The 21,000-nt window shown below is 41.1% G+C and overlaps 1 protein-coding gene, 1 long non-coding RNA gene and 1 pseudogene across 5 annotated transcripts in view; 2 read left to right on the forward strand and 1 right to left on the reverse strand.

Annotated features, from left to right (window-relative positions):
• The window catches only part of PDCD1LG2 (programmed cell death 1 ligand 2), a 93,588-nt gene extending 81,668 nt beyond the window's left edge, over positions 1 to 11,920 (forward strand). For 2 of the 3 annotated variants that reach the window (XR_012037612.1, XR_012037628.1), the window contains 3 exons: positions 639 to 813; positions 3,159 to 3,467; positions 6,086 to 11,917. The gene's annotated coding sequence lies outside the window, so the exon portion shown is untranslated. Of the gene's footprint in view, positions 1 to 638; positions 814 to 3,158; positions 3,468 to 6,085 lie in introns of all 3 variants that reach the window. The other variant, XR_012037622.1, reaches the window with a different exon arrangement.
• On the reverse strand, positions 8,502 to 20,830 carry LOC140641190 (uncharacterized). Of its 2 annotated transcripts, XR_012037724.1 has the most exons (7): positions 19,336 to 20,830; positions 18,820 to 18,954; positions 17,504 to 17,597; positions 17,126 to 17,246; positions 14,187 to 14,271; positions 13,154 to 13,322; positions 8,502 to 11,637 (listed from the first exon to the last, which is right to left on the reverse strand). It is a non-coding gene; the product is annotated as an uncharacterized lncRNA (long non-coding RNA). The 2 variants fall into 2 exon arrangements; XR_012037723.1 differs by having other exon boundaries at positions 18,820 to 20,830.
• LOC140608867 (U6 spliceosomal RNA) lies at positions 11,263 to 11,333 on the forward strand (annotated as a pseudogene).
• Positions 20,831 to 21,000: the final 170 nt, after the last annotated feature.

Below are 21,000 nucleotides of genomic sequence, written 5' to 3' on the forward strand. Positions count from 1 at the left end.
ACAGCAGTCAAGGATGATTTAAAAAAATTTTTTTAAATTGACCCACCCAGATGTGCTGTGGGATGGTGACAGGAGGATTAGTTTGGTTTGTTTGTCTGAAGTGGCAGATGGTGGAGGGCTTGTGAGCAGTGAGTCTAGTTTAGAACCTGTAAGACACTCGGGAAGGTTGTCCTACAGCAGATAGATTTGTGGGGCTCACTGTTCCAAGCACACAGAAAATCAAAATGAAATTGCAAAGTGGGCAAAGTTATCTTTAGAATCTCTTTCCTCTTTTACAACCCCAGTTCCCTAATATTTTGCTTATCCTCATCCACACCTGCTCTTAAGAAGCAATCGGGGGCACCTCGGTGGCTCAGTCAGCTAAGCAACCAACCCTTGGTTTTAGCTCTGGTCTTGATCCTGGGGTTGAAAGTTCAAGCCCTGAATTGGATTCCATGCTGGGCGTGGGATCACATGTTTTAAAAAAAGCCATCTGATCATCATTAAATCTCAGTTTAAAAGGTTAACTATTGATGAAACACAATGAGCTAGCTCTCTCATGTTGAACTCTCTTGTGGAAGCATAGCCTCTACTCAAAGGAATGTTAATAACACCACTAATCAGAGCCAGTGCTTATTACAGCTCTTTCTATGGACCAGGTGCTACTCCAAGATGAATGCCTTCCCTGACATCATGAAGTAAGAAACATTTTATTGGTGAGAACACTGAAACCCTGGGAGGCTGCATGACTTGTCCAACGTCACATGGCCAATTCATAATGAAGCAGGAAACATGCCCTGGCATTGTTGTAACCACTATCTTGGGAATGAAAGCGTAAGTGTAGAAATGTAAGGAGAATTGGAATGTATAGTAAACTGTGTGGGGGGGTGGGGAGACAGCAGAATGCAGGTCCCGTGGTGGGGGTGACTGTAGTCTCATCTTGCTAACTGGTGACTATGATTTCAGGGACTCTGCCTGGAACTAACCTCAGACAATTGACTTAATCTCTTTCTGTTTCATTTTCCTTATATATAAAAGAAGGAGGAACAACCCCCACACAAGGTTATTCCTTATAGCCACATTTGTAATAGCAAATAGCTGGAAATAACCTAAATGTCTCTTGATAGGCAACTGGCTAACCAATGATTGTAAACCCATAAAATGGAACGTAATGCAGCCATTAAAAAGGAGTAAGGGTGATCTCTATATACGGCCATTGAGCGATTTCTAGAATATATTGTTTTACACACACACACACACACACACACACACACGGTGCGGAACTGGCTATATCATATGCTACAATTTAAATAAATAAGGGTGAGAGGAATATATATACTCCTTTATATTCGTTTTTTTTTTAAATTTTATTTTATTTTATTTATTTATGATAGTCACAGAGAGAGAGAGAGAGGCAGAGACACAGGCAGAGGGAGAAGCAGGCTCCATGCACCGGGAGCCCGATGTGGGATTCGATCCCGGGTCTCCAGGATCGTACCCTGGGCCAAAGGCAGGCGCCAAACCACTGCACCACCCAGGGATCCCCATATTCCTTTATATTCGTAATGCTAATATAGGAAATCTATAGAATTGGCTGCTTCAAGAGAACAGGGTTGATGGGGAGCAGAGAGACAGGAGGAGGGAGCCCTGTAACAGTTGAGAAACCAGTGGGAAATACATGGCATACTCAAAAGATGTCATTGAATGGAGTTTCATGAATGAATGGTTCACAGAGGTGTGGACAGGGCTGGAGTACCCAACAGAGGATGGTGACGTGACCAACCTTGGGTCTGCTCATGGGGGAATCACTACCATGACTAGGCCCCAAGGGACAAGGGAGCAAGTGGCCATCTGAACCCAGAGAGAGAGAGCTGTAGATACAGAAGGAGCCCCTGGACTGATGCTGGACCCCTCCCCCCCAGATGTACCCACAGTCCAGCAAAGAAACAGCTGAGGAAATGGATACTCTGACCTCATTCCCTCCCTGCCCTCAACATTCTTTTCAGTACCTTCCCCTGGGGGAAACCCTACAAGAAGCCCAAGGGCAGAGGACACTGTCAGTGCACCTTGCAAGGCTCAAGGCGGGTGGAAGGTGGATCAGGACAGCAGACAGAGACCATACAGCCTTCTCCCCTTGTACATTTACAACTATATGAGTGTGTAGCTTACTCAGTATTGCACACACAAAGAAAGAAATTGAAAAATAAAACATGAAACGCAGGGTTGGAGTAGCCAGTTTCTGAGACTCTCCCTCCCTTCAAACTCTACCTCTTTCTTTGAAATCACGCCCCATGGCTCCATCTAGTGTCCAAACGATGCCTCACTGTTCAGAGCGCAGCGTCCCTTTAGGCGAAATTTAGGATGAGTCACCCTCTCTGCCCAAGTCACTGGCTTGTGTAAGCAGTTTTCACTGTGAATTATACACACTTGATGAATGATCTTATCCCCTAATATTAGAGAATACTTATTTTGAGACACACAAGATTTGCTGTTTTTTTCTTAAAAGAGATGGCAGAAATTAAATTCAATTTTTACCTAACTAGCTATGCTGTTTTTCCCATTTTTCAAATTATTAAATAAACTTAGAGGTAAGCAGCATGCAATCTAAGACTGAATCTTCCATAAGCCCACTTTTGAGCTTGTCACTCCCCTGTTCCTATGTCCTCAATGCAGTGAATCTCAACCATGGCTACCAAATAGTACCCCCGGGAGTCTCCGCAAGCCCCTCTTGGAGATTCTAACTTAATTGGTTGGAGATGGGACTCGGGACATTGATCTTTGGTTTTGTTTTTAGGATTCCCCAGTGGTTGTAATGGGCAGCCGGGGCCAGGAAACCCTGCCTCTGTGGTTCCTTGCTGCCTGCGAGGTGTACTTGCCTCACTACTTAGGATGGGATCTTGCCACTTTAGACAAGAGAGGCTACCTGTGAGCCACTTTTCCACTCTCTGTGCCAGACCCAGGCCACACTCTTTACATGCTAGCACCTTGAATGTTTTGCCTGCTGCCTCCCTCTCTCCTCTTCCATTGTCCTGCCTGTTATTCCAGACCTGCTGAAGGGCTTCTCCTCCTCCTATAATTTATCTGGCCCTCATTCCCAAACAGGTAGTCCTTCCTCCTCTGAACTCCTGTAGATTTTTTTTTTTGAAACCACTTTTATGGTCCCTTTTTTACTTTAATAGAAAATCAATGCGATGACAGAGTCTGCTCTTTGCTTATCGAATTGCCAAGAAGCGAAAAGGCTGGTATTTCTGCGAGAAAATTGATCACTCCCCGTGTGATGAGAGTGTAAGTCGATGCACCAACTTTAAAAGCAATCTGGCAATATGTGTCAAAATGCATTCTGTTTGAGCCAGCGATTCGGCTGCTGGGGAGTTAGCCCACAGCCATAATCATACACACAGACAAAAATGCAAAGGAGTCCTCGCAGCATTGCTCATAAAACAAGATGGGAAAGAACTGAAGTGTCTCCTGAAGACAAGACTGGTCAAGTAAGTTATAGTTCATCTATGCAGTGGTATCCTGAGCAGTGGGGGGAAAATGAGGTATATCCCTAGATGCACAGAGAGAACAATTCTAAGATATACTGTTTAAGAGATCCAATACAATGTTCTAGAATGCCCCATGTGTTTTTTACAAATTAATAAATATGTATTAGTCTATGCTTGCAAATGCACTGAGCAGCATTGCAAGGATGCACAGGCACCTGTTAATAGTGACCAATTGACTCTAGGAAAACAAACTATAAGCAATGGCTCCTGGGTGGCCAAAAAACAAAAGATAAATCTGTAAAATTCCCTTTATATTTGAAAATATTGAATCACACTTGTAAATAACACATATGTCAAGGAAGAAAGGATCATAGAAATTTGGAAATACTGAAAACTGAATGATAGGGAAACTACCACCTACCATGTCCTGTAAGATACAGCTAAAGTGGTTCTTTAAGGGAAGTTCATTTAAATGCTTATTTTAGAAAAGAGGAAAGCTGAAAGTTAGTGAGCTGTGTGTTCAACTTGAGAAATTAGGAAAAGACCAATAGAAGAAAAGAAAACCAAGTAGAAGGAAATTGATAGTAAAGGTAAAAACAGAAGTTCATGCAAAAGTAAACAAAGATGCAAAAGAGAGAGTTCATGAAATCAGAAGTTCTGTTTTATTTATTTATTTTTAAAGATTTTATTTATTTATTCATGATAAACACACAGAGAGGCAGAGACACAGGCAGAGGGAGAAGCAGGGTCCATGCAGGGAGCCGGATGTGGGACTCGATCCCGGGGCCCTGGGATCATGCTCTGAGCCAAAGGCAGATGCTCAACCGCTGAGCCACCCAGTCATCCCAGAAGTTCTGTTTTATAGAGCAATCTCTGCTGAGACTGAGCAAGAAAGAAAAAAGAGGGAAAGAACAGCAATACTATGAGTGGAAGGCATATAATCAAAGATAAGACAAAGATGTTTTTAAATGTGTGAATTTAGGTTAAACATTTGGAAATTTAAGTGAAATGGACAAATTCCTAGAAACTTTTGATATAACTTATCAAAACTTACTTAAAAATAGAGAACCTGAATAGCTATTTAAGAAACATAAACAACATTTAAAGTCTTCCTACAAAGGAAATATTAAGTTCCTATGTTTTCACAGATGACTTACACCAGACTTTTTTCCTTTAAATTAGTTTCAGAGGTAGAGTTTAGTGATTCATCAGTATATATAACACCCAGTGCTTATGACATCACGTACCCTCCTTAATGCCTGTCACCCAGTTACCCCATCCCCCGCCACCTCCCCTCCAGCAACCCTCAGTGTGTTCCCTATGGTTTGCCTCCCTCTCTGTTTTCATCTTATTTTATTTTTCCCTCCCTTCCCCTATCTTCATCTGTTTTGTTTCTTAAATTCCACATATGAGTGAAATCATATGGTAATTGTCTTTCTCTGGCTGACTTACTTCACCTAGCATAATGCCCTCTGTCATTGCAATTGGCAAGATTTCATTCTTTCTGATGGCTGAGTAATATTCCCTTGTGTATATATACCACATTTTCTTTATCCATTTATCTATCAATGGACACTTGGGCTGCTTCCATAATTTGGCTATTGTAAATAAATCTGCAATAAACATAGAAGTGCATGTATCTTTTTGAATCGGTGTTTTCATATTCTTTGGGTAAATATCCAGAAGTGAAATTACTGGGTCATGTGATATTTCTATTTGTAATTTTTTGAGAAGCCTCCATACTGTTTTCCATAGGGGCTGGACCAGTTCACATTCTCACCAGCAGTGCACAAGAGTTCCTTTTTCTCCACATCCTTATACTTGTTTCTTGTGTTGTTGATTTTAGCCATTCTGACAGGTGTGAGGTCTGCCTCACTGTGTGAGGCATTTGTATGTGTTCTTTGGAGAAATGTCTGTTCATGTCTTCTGCCCATTTTCAAATTGGATTATTTGGGGTTTTTTTGTGTGTGTAGAGTTGTATAAATTCTTTATATATATAATATATATATTCTTTATATATTTTGGATAATACCTCATCAGTTACGTCATTTGCAAATATCTTCTCCCATTCAAGTAGGTTGCCTTTTAATTTTCTTGATGGTTTCCTTTGCTGTGCAGAAGTTTTTTATTTATTTTTTATTTTTAAAAGATTTTATTTATTTATTCATGAGAGACACAGGGAGGGGGGGTGCAGAGACACAGGCCGACGGAGAAGCAGGTTCCATGCAGGGAGCCTGATGTGGGGTTCGATCCCGGGGCTCCAGGATCAAGCCCTGGGCCAAAGGCGGTGCTAGACCGCTGAGCCACCGAGGGTTCCCCAGAAGCTTTTTATTTTGATGTACCCTCAATAGTTTATTTTTGTTTTTCTTTCCCTTGCCTAAGGAGACTTCTCTGGAAAATGTTGTTACAGTTAATGTCAGAGACATTACTGCCTGTGCTTCCTTCTAGCAGTTTTATGGTCTTAGGTCCCATATTTAGGTCTTTAATCCATTCTGGGTTTAGTTTTGTGTATGATGTAAGAAAATGGTCCAGTTTCATTCTTTTGCATGTAGCTGTACAATTTTCCCAACACCATCGTTTTTAAGATTTATTTTTTATTTTTTATTTATTCATGATAGACATGGAGAGAGAGAGGCAAGAGACACAGGCAGAGGGAGGAAGCAGGCTCCATGCCGGGAGCCCGACGCGGGACTCGATCCCGGGACCCCAGGATGGCGCCCTGGGCCAAAGGCAGGCGCCAAACCACTGAGCAACCCAGGGATCCCCCAACACCATTTGTTGAAGAGACTTTTTCCCATTGTGTATTCTTGCCTCTTTTGTTATACATTAATTAACCATATAGTCATGGGCATATTTCTGGGCTCCCTATTCTGTTCCATTGATCTTTGCATCTATTTTCTTTTTTAAAAAAATGATTTTATGTATGTATTGGACAGAGAGAGAGAGCACAAGCAGGTGGAGCAGCAGAGGGAGAGGGTGAGGGAGAAGCAGATTCCCCACTGAGCAGGGAGCTCGATATAGCTCGATATGGGACTTTATGGGATCCTGGGATCATGACCTGAGCCAAAGGCAGACACTTAGCTGATTGAACCATCCAGGTGGCCCTGTGCATCTATTTTCATGCTGGTACCTTGCTGTTTTGATTGCTACAGCTTTGTAGTATATCTTGAAATCTGGGATTGTGATATCTCCGGTTTTGTTCTTCTTTTTCAAGATTGCTTTGGTTATTTGGGGTCTTTTGTATTTCTGTACAAATTTAAGAATTATGTGTTCTGGTTCTGTGAAAAATGCTGTTGATATTTTGGTAGGCATTGCGTTAAGTCTGTAGATTGAGTTGAGTGATATAGACATCTTAACAATATTTGTTCTCCCAATCCATGAGCATGGAATGTGTCTTTCCATTTGTTTTTGTCACCTTCAATTTCTTTCATCAGTGTTTTATGGTTCTCAGAGTGCAGGTCTCTCACCTTGGTTAAGTCTATTCCCAGATATTTTGTTCTTTTTGGTGCAATTAGAAATGGATTGTTTTCTTAACTTCCTTTTCTGCTACTTCATTATTAGTGTATAGAAATGCAAGAGATTTCTGTACATTGATTTTGTATCCTGCAATTAATTACTGAATTCATTCATCAGTTCTAGCAGTTTTCTAGAAGCCTATTTTAAACAAATATCCTCATCCATCTGAAACTCTACTCAAAAGAGTACATGTCAGTATTTTGGATCTGGATATATACTATTCCTCTTCTCTGAAGGACATTCTCAACCCATGTATTTGTGCCTGTTGCCTCGATGATATCATACATGCAGGCCTAGATAGCTTTGCAATAACAAATGTACCATTATTATTATTCTCCAAAGGAAGTTACTCATTCCACTGCAAATAGATGTGATCTCAGGACTGATTTCCTCCTGGATTGTATAATGTAACCTTAACCAAATTTGAGCACAGCATCCAAATGTTCATTTTATTTAAATGTGAATTACTGGCTTTGAGCTAAGGCCAAATTTTCAATCCCCTGTCCAAATCTGATGCCAAATTATCCATGGTTGCTCTGTGACTGCTAATCTAAGGGAGCAAGAACACTGTTTGGCAGAATAGGAGAGTACATTCTTAACCTTCATTTTTCTCTTCTTGACTACTCATCTAGATGCAGTTTAAATTCACTGTCAAAACACAGCATTAAAAAAAGAAAAACACAGCATTAGAATTCAAGTTATTTGAGGCACTTGGCTGGCTCAGTTGGAAGAACATGTGACTCTTAATTTTGGGGTCATGAGTTCAAGCCCCACATTGGATGTGGGGCCTACTGAAAAAAAAAGAATTAAAATTATTTAAGGGAGAGAATTATACATCTTTGTCAATGCATTTATTTTGAGCAATAATAGTACAACGAAGTTCCAGTACTGGGAAAGAGTTTGGCTAATCTCCTCAAGAATATTACAGCAATATATAACTTGAAGCGACTTTTTCTCCCTCTGTATCTAAAGTCATTGGGCCAAGAGTAATTAATTAGGGTTGAATGCAATTCTATAGTAGATATTTTGCTATGGTTTTATATTTTGAATATCACTTTATTTTATTTTATTAAAGATTTTATTTATTTATTCATGAGAGACAGAGAGAGAGGCAGAGACATAGGCAGAGGGAGAAGCAGGCTCCCTGTGGGGAGCCTGATGTGGACTCCATCCCGGGGACTGCGGGATCACGCACGACCTGAGCTAAAGGCAGATGTTCAACGGCTGAGTCACCAAGGCATCCCAACTTTATTTTATAATTAATGTAGTTTTAATGAGTTAAGCACAGGGCTATTCCCAAATGCTTCTACACATATGTTTACAAACACTTTCATTTCAATGAAAGAAGATGCAAATAACAAATACTTTAAATACTTTCAGTAGGGCAGCCCGGGTGGCTCAGCGGTTTAGCGCCACCTTTAGCCCAGGGCCTGATCCTGGAGAACCCGGATTGAGTCCTTCGTTGGGTTCCTTGCATGGAGCCTGCTTCTCCCTCTGCCTGTGTCTCTGCCTCTCTCTCTCTCTCTCTCTCTCTGTGTGTGTCTCTCATGAATAAATAAATAAAATCTTAAAAATAAATAAATAATTTCAGTAAATGAAAATCTAGTTTCATAAAGTAACAAATTGGAAGGTGATGATTTCAATTTGCAATTTTTTCTCTGCCAAACTAGTTGTCACAGAAATCTTTAAGAAATGGTAACTTCCACTACTGACATTAAAATATAATTTAATTCACCAAAATGTGATTCATGGTCCCCTTTTCTAGGACTGTGTTTTTTACAAAGTGAGGTATGTCAATACCTCTTTCATTTCTTTTAAGTCACTCTATTCTTTTTTGCTAATTTATTTTGACTATTTGTAAGATAGTTTATAACAAAATGTCCCCACAACCCACAGAGATTTATAAATATTATACTTCTTGGGTTATATTCTGATGTGGTTATTTTTCAGAGACCTCAACAGACAGATAGTCAAACTTCCTTCTGCAAAGAGGAAGAGGCCACCAATCACTGAGCGTAGACAGGTCCACCTACAGACAATAATAGGCTGCTTTGGCCTTCTCCTTCTTTACTATTTTGGGTCTAGATTTAAAGAGTTCATGTGTCTGGATATGCACCCCTGGGCTGTGGGTACCTGCCACAAAGTATGTTTTCAGGGAAGCAGACTCTGCTTGAGACAGAGATTAGGGTACAGGAAGTTTATTGGGACATACTCTCAGAATCCCGCCAATCTACTGCCCTGGCTTATGTCAATATTAAAGCAGAAAACAGTGCTTTCTCCCCACAGGCCAACGGGAGGGTGAGCCTAAGAGGGGTATACAATCTTGCTATTCCTCTCTACGTGAAGATTCTCTTTCCAGTGCCAATTTTGGAGGATATGGTTATCTTCATTAAGGCATGCAATAAGTTTTCATCAAGAATCTGTAAATACCCATTGCTAAACATTTTTTGAAATTTGTCATTTCAATTATAATCTTCACTATCAATGAGCAATTTAGAAAAATACAGCACCATGATGAAATAAATCTACTATATGTTTATTTCAGACATTACCTTAAGAATCGGAAAATTTGTGTTTTCTGTAATTTAGAAAACAGACATTTTCTTCCTCAAAACTTGCCTTTGTTGTTGTCTTTATGTGGCCTCATAGGGCTCTCCATGGCCTTTCCAAAATCTGTACTTGCTGTCAGTTCGGTAGAGATGTTTAGCAACAAAGAAAAATCTGAGCAGGACCCACCCAGCTCTTCTATCCTACATTGCTGAATTTTAATGAAAGTCTGAGCTTTTCCAAAAGTCTGGTCTCCACTGACTGGGGAGGAAAAAACAGTTGGAAAAAAATTGCTTTGAGTATGTGAACCATGTAATTTCATTTCAACTAAGGAATTCCAAAAATACTTGCTTATTGAAAGGGCAGTTATGTTTTTGTGTTGGAACTTGTTATGGAGAGTAAGAAGTACTAGTTTTTTTCCTCTTCTATTTTTCCTCACAAACATAAAGAAAAAAAAAATTAAAGACTGTCAGAGTGGCTGGGTAGAAAAATAGATTCCAAAGTGGACTTGCCCTAGAACCTATTGCTTGGGGGATCTGTCCACTCTTTTGTGACCTTTCGAGCCCCACTCAGCTGGAGACAATCCTCACCCCGCTCTGATGATAATTCAGGGCTCCATCCAGCCTCGTCCTCAAGGCTACAGTAGCTGGACTGAAATCCAGAAGTTTTGTCAGTTCTGCTCACTTCTGCCAAAGTAAATGCTGTGCCAGGAGCAAGATGGAAACTTCTGGGTCCCTGCTGGGCAGCCTGGGCAAGCAGAATATTTTCAGGTTGTGTCTGACTTTAGGTCTCTGGGAGGAGATCAGGTGTTAATAAAAATGTTCATAACTAGGATTTTGGGGACTATGTACTGTGTGCCAATCACAATATTGGGGGCTTTTACAGGAATGACATGATTCAATCCCCACAACAATCTTCTGTGGAGTTTTGAAGCTTAGAGAGGTTAAAGATCCTGATTCTGAAACCAATCTGTCTCTCTCCAGAGCCTTTGATCTTTCCTGTGCTGTGAGCCCTGCCTTTTGGTAATGGGTTTCACTACTAGATTAGAATCTCAGACACCAGGGGTGCCTGGGTGGCTCAGTCAATGAAGCATCTGTCTTCAACTCAGGTCATGATCCCAGGGTCCTGAGATTGAGCCCCACACCAGGCTCCCTGCTCAGTGGAGAATTTGCTTCTCCCTCTGCCTATCCCCCTGTTTATGCTCTCTCTCTCTTTCTCAAAAAAAAAAAAATAAATCAAATCTTAAAAAAAAAATGTGTAGAACCTCAGACACCAGTGTAACAGATGCTGTTGGTGTGCTGGCCATGTCTTCATGGGGCTTTATCAACTGCCAGCAGGAGCAGGTGCATCAGCTTGCAATGGCTTCTTCTAGTGGCCAGAGGTCCAACTGTGAGCATGGACACTGAGTACGTGAAGATTTAACACCTCCCAGGAGCAGCTCTTCACTAATGACTGATAAGAGTTGGTGTATAAATCTCTAGTTCCCTCACTTCTCAGGTAGAGTAACTCAGAGGCATGGGTTCTGCACTGCTTCCCAGAATTCCTCAGGGGGACTAAGTGCCTGTTACCCACCATGCTAACATGCTTGAAAACACTCCCTTTGTTGGCTGCCTTCCTTCCCTTGTCTTACTGCCCTTGTGGGCACTTCCTCGCATCACCACCCAAATAAACTATTTGTATGTGTGAGTCAGCTTCTAGGGGAGCCAAAATGAAGATCAAGAGTAAAAAAAAGGTGCTCGCTTCGGCAGCACATATACTAAAATTGGAACGATACAGAGAAGATTAACATGGCCCCTGCGCAAGAGTAAAGGAAAGGTAAGCCTATGAAGGAAGAGAGCCCAGGTAGAAGAGGTGCTGCATTGCTGGAAGGGGAGCATGGAGAAGCAGCTCATAGATGGTTCCTTGTTCTTGAAGGGGGGCAGTGTCTGTGTGAGACAGCAGAGAAAGGTTTTGGAGGATTATTGAATCTTGACACACTGGGTAGTTACTTGACTGCTTGGTTGGGTGGAATTCTTTCAGAAGTTCTCTTGCTCCATTCTTTTTAAACTTATATTTGTCCAAAGTTTCATTGAAAGTGAGAGAACCCAAGAAATGCAATTATTAATACCTGGAATAATAAAATGAGATAGAAATGTCAACATGTTCTCCACAGAACATGGAGGATATAATTGTAAGTAAATGAAAAATTACGTATAAAATTTTGGAGGATATATAATTTACATGTAACATATAACCTGAATATAGTAATGCTATATACTGTTTCATATTACATTAGCCTCTTTTACCAACTTTACTGCAATAAAGGATCGTTTCTTCACTTGTGATTCCAGGCCCTTCATTGATTAACTAGACTTCCAGTGGTACCAAAATACATTTTCAGGGACTACCACGAGCATGGGAAACTTGCTTTGTTAGGTTAATGGTATTATCAAGTGTCAACTATTGTGTTCACACATTTTAATTCTTTGGTTGTTTTTGGTTTCATATACTCAACTTCATATGTGCATTAAGTGAGTTTTGCCTGCAACTGGACATCTTCAAAATTGATTATATGCTGTTTGTATGATCTGAATAAGTTTGTCTTGAAACTTTTGCTTGGGAGTAGTTATTCATGCTTTCATGAAGAAACTTAGAAATGCCCATTATTTTTATAAAATCTGTAGATTAAGAGGGTGAGGATGATAGCTAATATTGTAATAACAGTGTATGGTAACAGTGATTACACTTATCGTGGGGAGCATAGTGTAATGTACAGAAATGTTGAATCACTCTACATCTGAAGCTAGTATAACATTGTGTGTCAACTATACTTCAATAGTAGAATTTTTAAAAAATAGAGGACGATAAAACCTTTAGTAAATATTTCTTCTAGTCAATACTTTAGCCACAAGAGGGAACCGTATAAGCAAAAATAGGGTATTTTGAGGTAACCTTTAGAGGATCTCAGCACCCATTCCCCATCCCTGGCACCTTGAAGCATCCCAGTATGTTAGCCACATTTTAGCAAAATGGTATTTTCAGCAGAAGTCTTGGCTACAGAGCTAAATAACCCCTTACTGCTTTTTAACAGACATTAACAAATAAACTTATTTTTATCTGCCATGTCATGGAAAGACATGGCCTTAAAGCAACGTATGTACAGACAATGGCCAACTTCCTTTTCTGATCCACACACTAGGCTGATCTACACCCAGGTGCTTCCCCTTACCTGGTCAAGGTAAAAACATGGAAGGAGCTCTTTGCTATTTCTCCTTTGCTATAGAGGAACCCTGAGACAACCTTTGAGAATAATGAGCTTGCGTGGGACTGGGAAAGTATAGGTTGAGGGGAGATATTGGGGCCTTATGCTGCTTTCTCTGAGTCCTACAGAACAAGATCCTTCTATGCTGGGAAGCAACAGAAGGTATAGCATAAAGCAAGAACACAATCAAACCCTAGGGACCTTTGGAGGAAAGTAAGAGTCTGCAGTGTTACCTCGAGTATTTTTAGGAAGTCACTTCAGTAGGGAGAGAGTCTTCCTTTGGTGAGTCATATGTTGAATGAGGTGGGTGGGTTAATGTCAAAATACCATCCAATTTTTAAAAGGTTAATCCCTGATTCATTTATAGCCTCTGACATCATACCTGGCTAATATGATTCCTTCTTCTCTCTTCCTTGCACTGCTTATTTCCAAGAATTCCCATGGCCTTTTGGATAAATTATTATCTTCATTTTTGCTTGAGCTACAAAGGATGTTATCCTTCAGGTAAAGGTGAAAATGCTGATCTCATTCATTTTCTTAGAGTAATTTTTCTGCATTAAGGGTTGAGTAGGAAAAAATATTCTTAGGAATTAAAAAAATTAATTATTAAGTCAGTCTGACATAAATTATTATGTGTATTTAGTTAGTGAGAAGATAAGTTTGTGGAAAGAGACAGTAAGTGAAGTTGTTAAGTGTTGGGGTTCTGGGCTCAAGTTTGGACTTCACTACTTCCTGAGTTTGTGAACCTGGAGCCTCTCTATAAACCGTTTCTTCATCTGGAAAACAGGGATAATATCTACCTCATGTGATTATTAAGAGGATAAAAATTAATTCATGCAGAGTGTTTCGAGCAGTCTCTAGCACTCAGTTAAGGGCTGGATAAATACTAGTTACTATGATTTGTGAAACAGCACCAACCATTAGGAAGGTCTTCTCTAAGGCATGGAGTAGTCTGAGCTCTTGGTTTCTAGCATTTCTAGCATTAAAAGAAAGTGAAAAATCTGGAGCATTTGTCTGGGTCAGTAGGTAGAGCCTGTGACTTTTGATCTTGGGGTTGTAGGTTTGTTGTAGGTTCGAGCCCCACATTGGGTGTAGAGATTACTTAAAAAAATAAAATCCTAAAAAAAGTGAAAATCTGATAGATAGATATTATCATTTTCATTCTACAGATGGTGAATAGTTAAGGGGAGCTTAGAGGGTCAGCATGGCAGCATGAAAGTGATGGGGATGAGCCAGCCAGTCCAGTAGCATGATGGGCTCAACTCACTGGTGATGGTTGCTCTTGAATGACCTCAGGTCATGACAACTACTTAGTCTCATCTGCTCTCTGTAGTGGGGTTGTTACATCCTTCAGATAGCTCTTTCACTGGGAGATCAAGAAAATTCAGGTTTGCAGGAGGAGGGATCATGCTCACCTCAACCAGGAACCCATTGCACTTTCTGTCTTGTGTATGTGCTGATAGGATAACTAAGGATGTGGATCAGAAGAAATTCTAGCACCTGTGTAGAGAGTATAAACAGGGGGCCTTTTGCAATTTTACTACTAATCAACTCTTTATCAACCTTATTAATGCATGAGAATCACTAGGATATTTGTTAAAAATGCTAACTCTTGACTTAGGACATGGCCAAGGAGTCTGCATTTTAAATGTGTCTTGGGTAATTCTGGTGCAGTTGATGAGCAGACCACACTTTGTGAAAACTGATTTCCTCAATAACAAATGAATATACTTTTCTCAAAAAAATTATTATTCTCCTGGTTATAAAATAAAAGGTTTAGAGAATGCTAACAATAAAAAAGAATATAGAAATCATTTGTGAAAAAAAAAAAAAAAGAAATCATTTGTGGGCAGCCCTGGTGGTGCAGCGGTTTAGTGCTGCCTGCAGCCTGGGGTGCGATCCTGGAGACCCGGAATCAAGTCCCACGTCGGGCTCCCTGCATGGAGCCTGCTTCTCCCTCTGCCTGTGTCTCTGCCTCTCTCTCTCTCTCTGTGTGTCTCTCATGAAAAAGTAAATAAAATCTTAAAAAAAAAGAAATCATTTGTCATTATACTTTCTATAGATGATGATTACCAATATCTTGATGGCTGTCCCTCTAGTCCTTTTTTAAAAATATGCGACCTAGGGGCATCTGGGTGGCTCAGTCGGTTAAGCATGTGCTTTTGGCTCAGGTCATGATCCCCTGGTCTTGGGGTGGAGCCACTGGTAGCTCCCATCTGCTCTGTTCCTAAGGCCCTGCTCAGCAGGGAGTCTGCCTTTCCCTCTCCCTCTGCCCACCCCCCCCCCTCATGCTATCACTCCTGAGCTACCCTCTCTTTCCCAAATGAATAAATAAAAAGTCTTTTAAAAAAGAGAGAGAGAGAGAGAAATCCACTTATATCTCTCTTGGGTCTGGAAACTGCACTAGATACTATTTAAAGGCCATTCTGACTATGATGTCATACTTGTAAGAGTTTTGCCATTCTTTGAGCGTAAGGATTAACCATGTTCAGGCTAAAATTACATCCTCTGAAACTTCAAAGCTCAAGAGCAAATCTTTGAGTTGAAGTGCAGACCTGCTGACATGACATAGTATCAAAGGCAATAATATTTCTTCAAAGATGACATACAGATGGCCAACAAATATATGAAAGGATGTTCAATATCCCTCACCATCAGAGAAATGCAAATCAAAACCACAATGAGATGTCATCTCACAACCATGAAGGCAGATACCTTTTAAAAAATGAAAACGAGATGGTGAGGATGTGGGGAAATTGGAAACTTTGTGCACTGTTCATGGGATCATAAAATGGTGCAGCCTCTATGGAAAACTGCATGGAGGTTCCTAAAAAATTAAAAATAAAACTACATATGATCCAGCAATTCCACTTCTGGGTGTATATTGAAAACAGGTACTTGTACAGATATTTGCACGCTGAAGTTCACAGCAGCTTTTGCACAAGAGCCAACATGTAGAAGCGATCCAAGTGCCCATCAATGGATAAGTGGATAAACAAAATGTGGTATGTACACACACACACACACACACACACACAGGGATATTATTCAGCTTTAAAAACGAAGGAAATCCTGTTACAGGCACAACACGGATGGACCTTGAAGACGTCTCTCAGTAAAATAAGCCAGTGAGGAAAAGATGGATACCATACGATTCCACCTATGTGAGGAATTTGAAGTAGTAAAAAAAAAAAAAAAAATCGCAGAAACAGAAAGTAGAATTGTTTTTGAAAGGGGGAAGGGAGAAAAGAGAAGTTATTGTTTAATGAATACAGTTTCAGTTTTGCAAGATGAAAAAGTTCTGGTGATCTGTTTCACAATTATGAATGTGTTCAAGCTAGTCAACTCTACACTTAAAAATAGTTAAGGGGTAGATTTTATGTTATGTGTTTACCACAATAAAAGAATATCAACCATACTAAAAGATAATGAAAAGAACAGTGTTGCCCTTTTATAACCTTTTAGATTGTCACAAAACAGTGAAGTCACACAGTTAGTGTTAAGATTTGGTTTGATAAAACAGTTCCATGGAAACTGCTGATTTCTAGAACTGTACTCACTTCGGATTTATAATTCTTGAAGTTGTCAGATTAAAGCTAGTGAAAAACATAACAATAATGGATGAGGGGCACGTGGGTGGCTCCGTGGTTGAGCATCTGCCTTTGGCCCAGGGTGTGATCCTGGAGTCCTGGGGATCAAGTCCCGCATCAGGTTCCCTGCAGGGAGCTTGCTTCTCCCTCTGCCTATGTCTCTGCCTCTCTCTCTCTGTGTCTCATGGGTAAATAAACAAAATCTTGAAAAAATAATGAATGAGAATAGGACAGAAGTAAAAATTATTACATACCAGGATGTTTTGTTATAAGTGGGCATGAAATTTGACTTCAAGCTCACTGGTAAACATGAGAGATAAAGGAATAACACAATGACTATGAATTTTTGTCCAAACTAATGAAGACATGTTTGTCTGAATAGGGAGGGAGGGAGGAGGAGGAGGAGAGAGGGAGGGAGGGAGGTAGGGAGGGAGGGAGGGAAGGAGGGAGGGAGAGAGAGAGGTCTAATTAGAATTATGGTGAACTGTCAGTTATCTCACACTATGGAGTTAAACAATTTCTCTTTCCAACTCTTCTTGCTATTTTGATAAAGTATGCACACAGAAAATTCAGTTATGGGATATGGATTTTTTTTTTAATGGGAAAACTGGTTGAGAACAATTGCTATCATTGGCGAATTTGAGTGAAAGTAGGTCTGTTTCCAACAATTTTTTTTTTTTTTAATTTCTAAAAAGACTGAAGTGAAGGAATAGAACAGTAACTCTCTTCCAATTTTGGTTGATTAGGAACAATAGACTACTCACTGTATTTTCTAGTTTCCATTCATGCTGCAGCCTGCAGTTTTGTTTACAATCACGGAGCCCCATTAATCATAAGCCATCCTGCCTTTATAGTTAATTAAGTGATTCCAAGTCATATTTAACGCTGTTGGGAGGATTGGGGACAAGGTAGACTGGTTAGTTACATGTGACCAAAGTTACTGAGATGATCTTTTTAATTTAAATGGTTATACTTTTTATTACTGAAAATTTCAATCGTACGGAAAAGGAAAGCAAGTAACACAATGAATTCCCCAGTACCCATCACTCAGCTTCCAAGATGATCAACTCATGGCCAACCTCATTTCATATATAATTCCACCTTCTTCACTCCCCCTCAGGTTACTCTGAAGCAAAACTCACACATCAGATCATTTGTGCTCAGATATTCATTACCAATCTTCCAAGTGGGATAAGTGATAAAAGTCCAGCCCCGAAGCAAATATATCAATTCCACCTAAAGAGAGTATAATTAAGATGTTAAGTTAAAAGTGTCAGAGAATCACAAACTAAAGCAATATTGTCTACAGTGGATATTTTCATAGTTTCTTATGGAGGTCCCCAAACACAGGGAGTGGTGCGTTCACAATCCAAATCTGGTCCTGATTCTGTGCTATCATTGCACAGGGCTTACTCATGGTCTGGTCACCCACAGTGCCTTTCCTCCTAGGCCTCCTCTGATGAGTCTCAGGACTGGGCCTGAGACCCCATGTTACTGCATTACTCCCTTTGATCTGCCAGTATTGTGGGCTCCGCTGAAAGCAGGACAAGTGGGACTTTATCAATCATTAGCAATTTTACTGTTTCACATAACGTTTTTTCTCATTACAAAAGTAATATGAGTTCATGAGAGACAACATAATTTTTAATTAAAAAAAATTCCATTCTAAGAAAGGACTATATTACTGTCTTTTGGGGGGACATTTAGATTATTTTCTCTTCGTGACACTTTTGTGGGGTACATTCACTTATTAGAGAGAGAGAGAGAATGCGCGCATGAGGCTGAGGGGGATGGGGCAGGAGAACAGAGGAAGGCTGAGAGAGAGAGAGAGAGAGAATCTTAAACAGGCTCAACACCCAGTATGGAGTTGGATGTGGGGCTCAATCTCATGACCCCGAGATTATGACCTAAGCCGAAATCAAGAGTTAGAGGCTTAACTGACTGAGTCACCCAGGCGCCCCTGTGGGGTACATTCTTAAAGTTGAACTATGTACATACCAGTGTTTGTTTCCTTAGAAAATAATAATCGGAAATAGTTGGGGCCAAGGGTGTGCATAAAGATCTATTCATTTTTAAATGTAATTCCAACTATACTTTAGAAAAATTGTACCAAATTATACTCCCACCAACAGTTTATAAATGTACTTCTGTTTCTGTGCACCCTTACCAACATTATTTCTTGTAATAAAGAAAGGTCTGTTAGGTTGAAAACGCATACCTGTTAGTTTTCACTTACCAGCTTAGTCTTAGGCCAGAACAGTTCAACAGGTTTGGCTAGAGAGTGAAGGTAGTGGGATAGGAGAAGGAGAAGGAAGATCCAGGCCATGGAATTGCTAGTGTATTTTACAAAGTAAGGTTAGAATAGGATATCTGAAAGTTGGAAAATCCAGTCCATAAGGTTTCTACCGCAATGTGGAACCCTTAAGTAAAGGGTTGTAGGAAGTCAGATATTACTCACCGCACCCTGCAGCCCCTCACTCCCTCCAGCCATAGCACAATTCAATTCAACCATTCTCAAGATGAGTGGGTCTGCAGAAGAAACATTTCTTTTCAGGCCATATGAAAAGACTCCTCCACCACTCTGGTCCTGCTTCTTTACAGAGAAAGTGAGAATAAACATCACATCAATATTACCTACATTGAAGGTTTACCTTGGAACTAAATCAAGTCAGGCATTTGAAAATATTTTTTTGTAAATCTTAAACGCCACAAAAAAAAAAAATAGCAAGGAAATTAGATTCTAAAGTCAGCAAGTAGGGGCACCTGGGTGGCTCAGTCGCTTAAGTGCCCAACTCTTGATTTCTGCTCAGGTCATGATCTCAGGTTTGTGGGATCAAGGCCCGCATCCGGCTCTATGCTGGCCTGCTTAAGATTCTCTCTCTCTCCCTCTGCCCCTCCCTCCTCTCTAAAAAATTACATAAATTAATAAACTCAGCAAGTAAGGTTAAAACCGAATGCAAAAAAAAAAAATTACTTAGAAGTTCTTTAAATTAGGCATGTGTGCAGTAGGTTGCTCTCACTTAGAAGGCACATGAGAACAAAGTCCCTCTGAAGGGGAGCTGCAAGGAATACATTCTCAGTAAAATTGCCGAGGAATTGCTGCACTGTAACTGGTTTTCATTTTCTCTTTTTGGCAAGTGCATAACTGAATCTGAGTAAGTCAGATGAAAGTATGATGCAACACTGTTATTCTTCTACAGTTTTATTTGGGTAAGTCAAGAACCCTCCCTGGCTCTCTTTGTCTAATGCTGTACTTCAGCTGGATCAGGGTTTCATCCAATTTTCATTAGACACATATTTTCAGAGTTTACTCTTCTCCCTGCGTGCCAGGCTGCTGTGTTGGAAGTCTGAGAAAAAAAAAAAAAAAAGAAAAAAAAGAAAAAAACCAAACACCCGGAAGGAGACACAGTCTGACCACAAGAGGCTAGTGAGTGGTGAAGCAGTTTCAGCTTTGATTTGAGGCATCCTGGCTTCTTTGCTCACCTCCTGGGGAATGCAGAGAATGTTTTAAAAAAATTATGGAAAAGTTACATATTTTGTTACGAATACCAGTTACAACAGTCCATCTGATATTAAGTTACTGTGCTTCCTCCTTTGCCGTTTGGGTTGCTACTTTTTAATTTAACATTTGTTTTGAATCTGGGCGAACACAACTATTTTTTTTAATTAAAAAAACGTGGAAAAATGCACACTGAATAACAAGAGCAGATATGAGAAGCAGGTCTTTTATTCTAGACGCCCCCGCTTCCCCCTCTCTGCACACCCTCCATCCCCACGCACACCGTCCCGTTCAGAGGTAATCGATGGGTCAGTATTTAAGAAGGGACAGTTGTTAAGGTGATCTCTGGGGTCCAGAAGTTAACCAACTCCAGAGACTGTAAGCTGAAGTCCGTTCCAACACTAAAATTATGTCCAAGTCTTTTGCTGCATATACTCTAAGTGGGGGTGCCAAAAAGAGACAGCCTTGCCCTAACATTGTGGTTGGTAAAGGGACAGGAGGATACAAATTGATTTCAAAATTACACGCTAGATTTAGAAACACGAAGGAAAGAGGACAGGGTCCAGGCACTTCCATGGTGAGTCGTGTATTGACGGATTAAATAAAGGCCCCCTCTGGGCTGTAAAGTCCATGAGGGCAGGAGCTCCAACGCGGGCTTTCACCGCAGACCTCGGCCCACAACAGGAGCTCACGGGGCCAAGGACCGCACGTCCCAGGACCGGGTGGAGGTGACGGGGCGCAGCAGGAAGAGTCACGTGACTCGAGGTCCCCTGCAAAACCGCCCCAACCAGCCCGGCGCTGCAGCGCCAGGCCCGGCCCACGGGCCGCACCAATCCGCGAAGGAAGCCAAATTTTGGCTAGCCCGGGCGAGGGGCGTGCTCCGCGGGGGCAGCGTCTCGCCCAGCCCGGCCCATTTCCCTGCAAGCCTCAGGCGCCTGCCCCGCCCACCCGGCCGAGACAAAATGGTCCAGATTGCGAGGGGGGAGGCGCAGACGGGCACGGAGGGGGCAAGGGCGCATGCGCACCGACGCAGCGCGGCGGCCGCTCGCGGAGATTGGGGCGGGGCTTCAGGCCGCGAAGCGAGGTGGAGGCGAGAAGGCTCCACCGCGCGTGCGCGCGGTAGCCTCCCCGGCCCGACCC

This window comes from Canis lupus, chromosome 1 (genome assembly GCF_048164855.1).
Source record: "Canis lupus baileyi chromosome 1, mCanLup2.hap1, whole genome shotgun sequence".
Taxonomy (NCBI): Eukaryota; Metazoa; Chordata; class Mammalia; order Carnivora; family Canidae; genus Canis; species Canis lupus.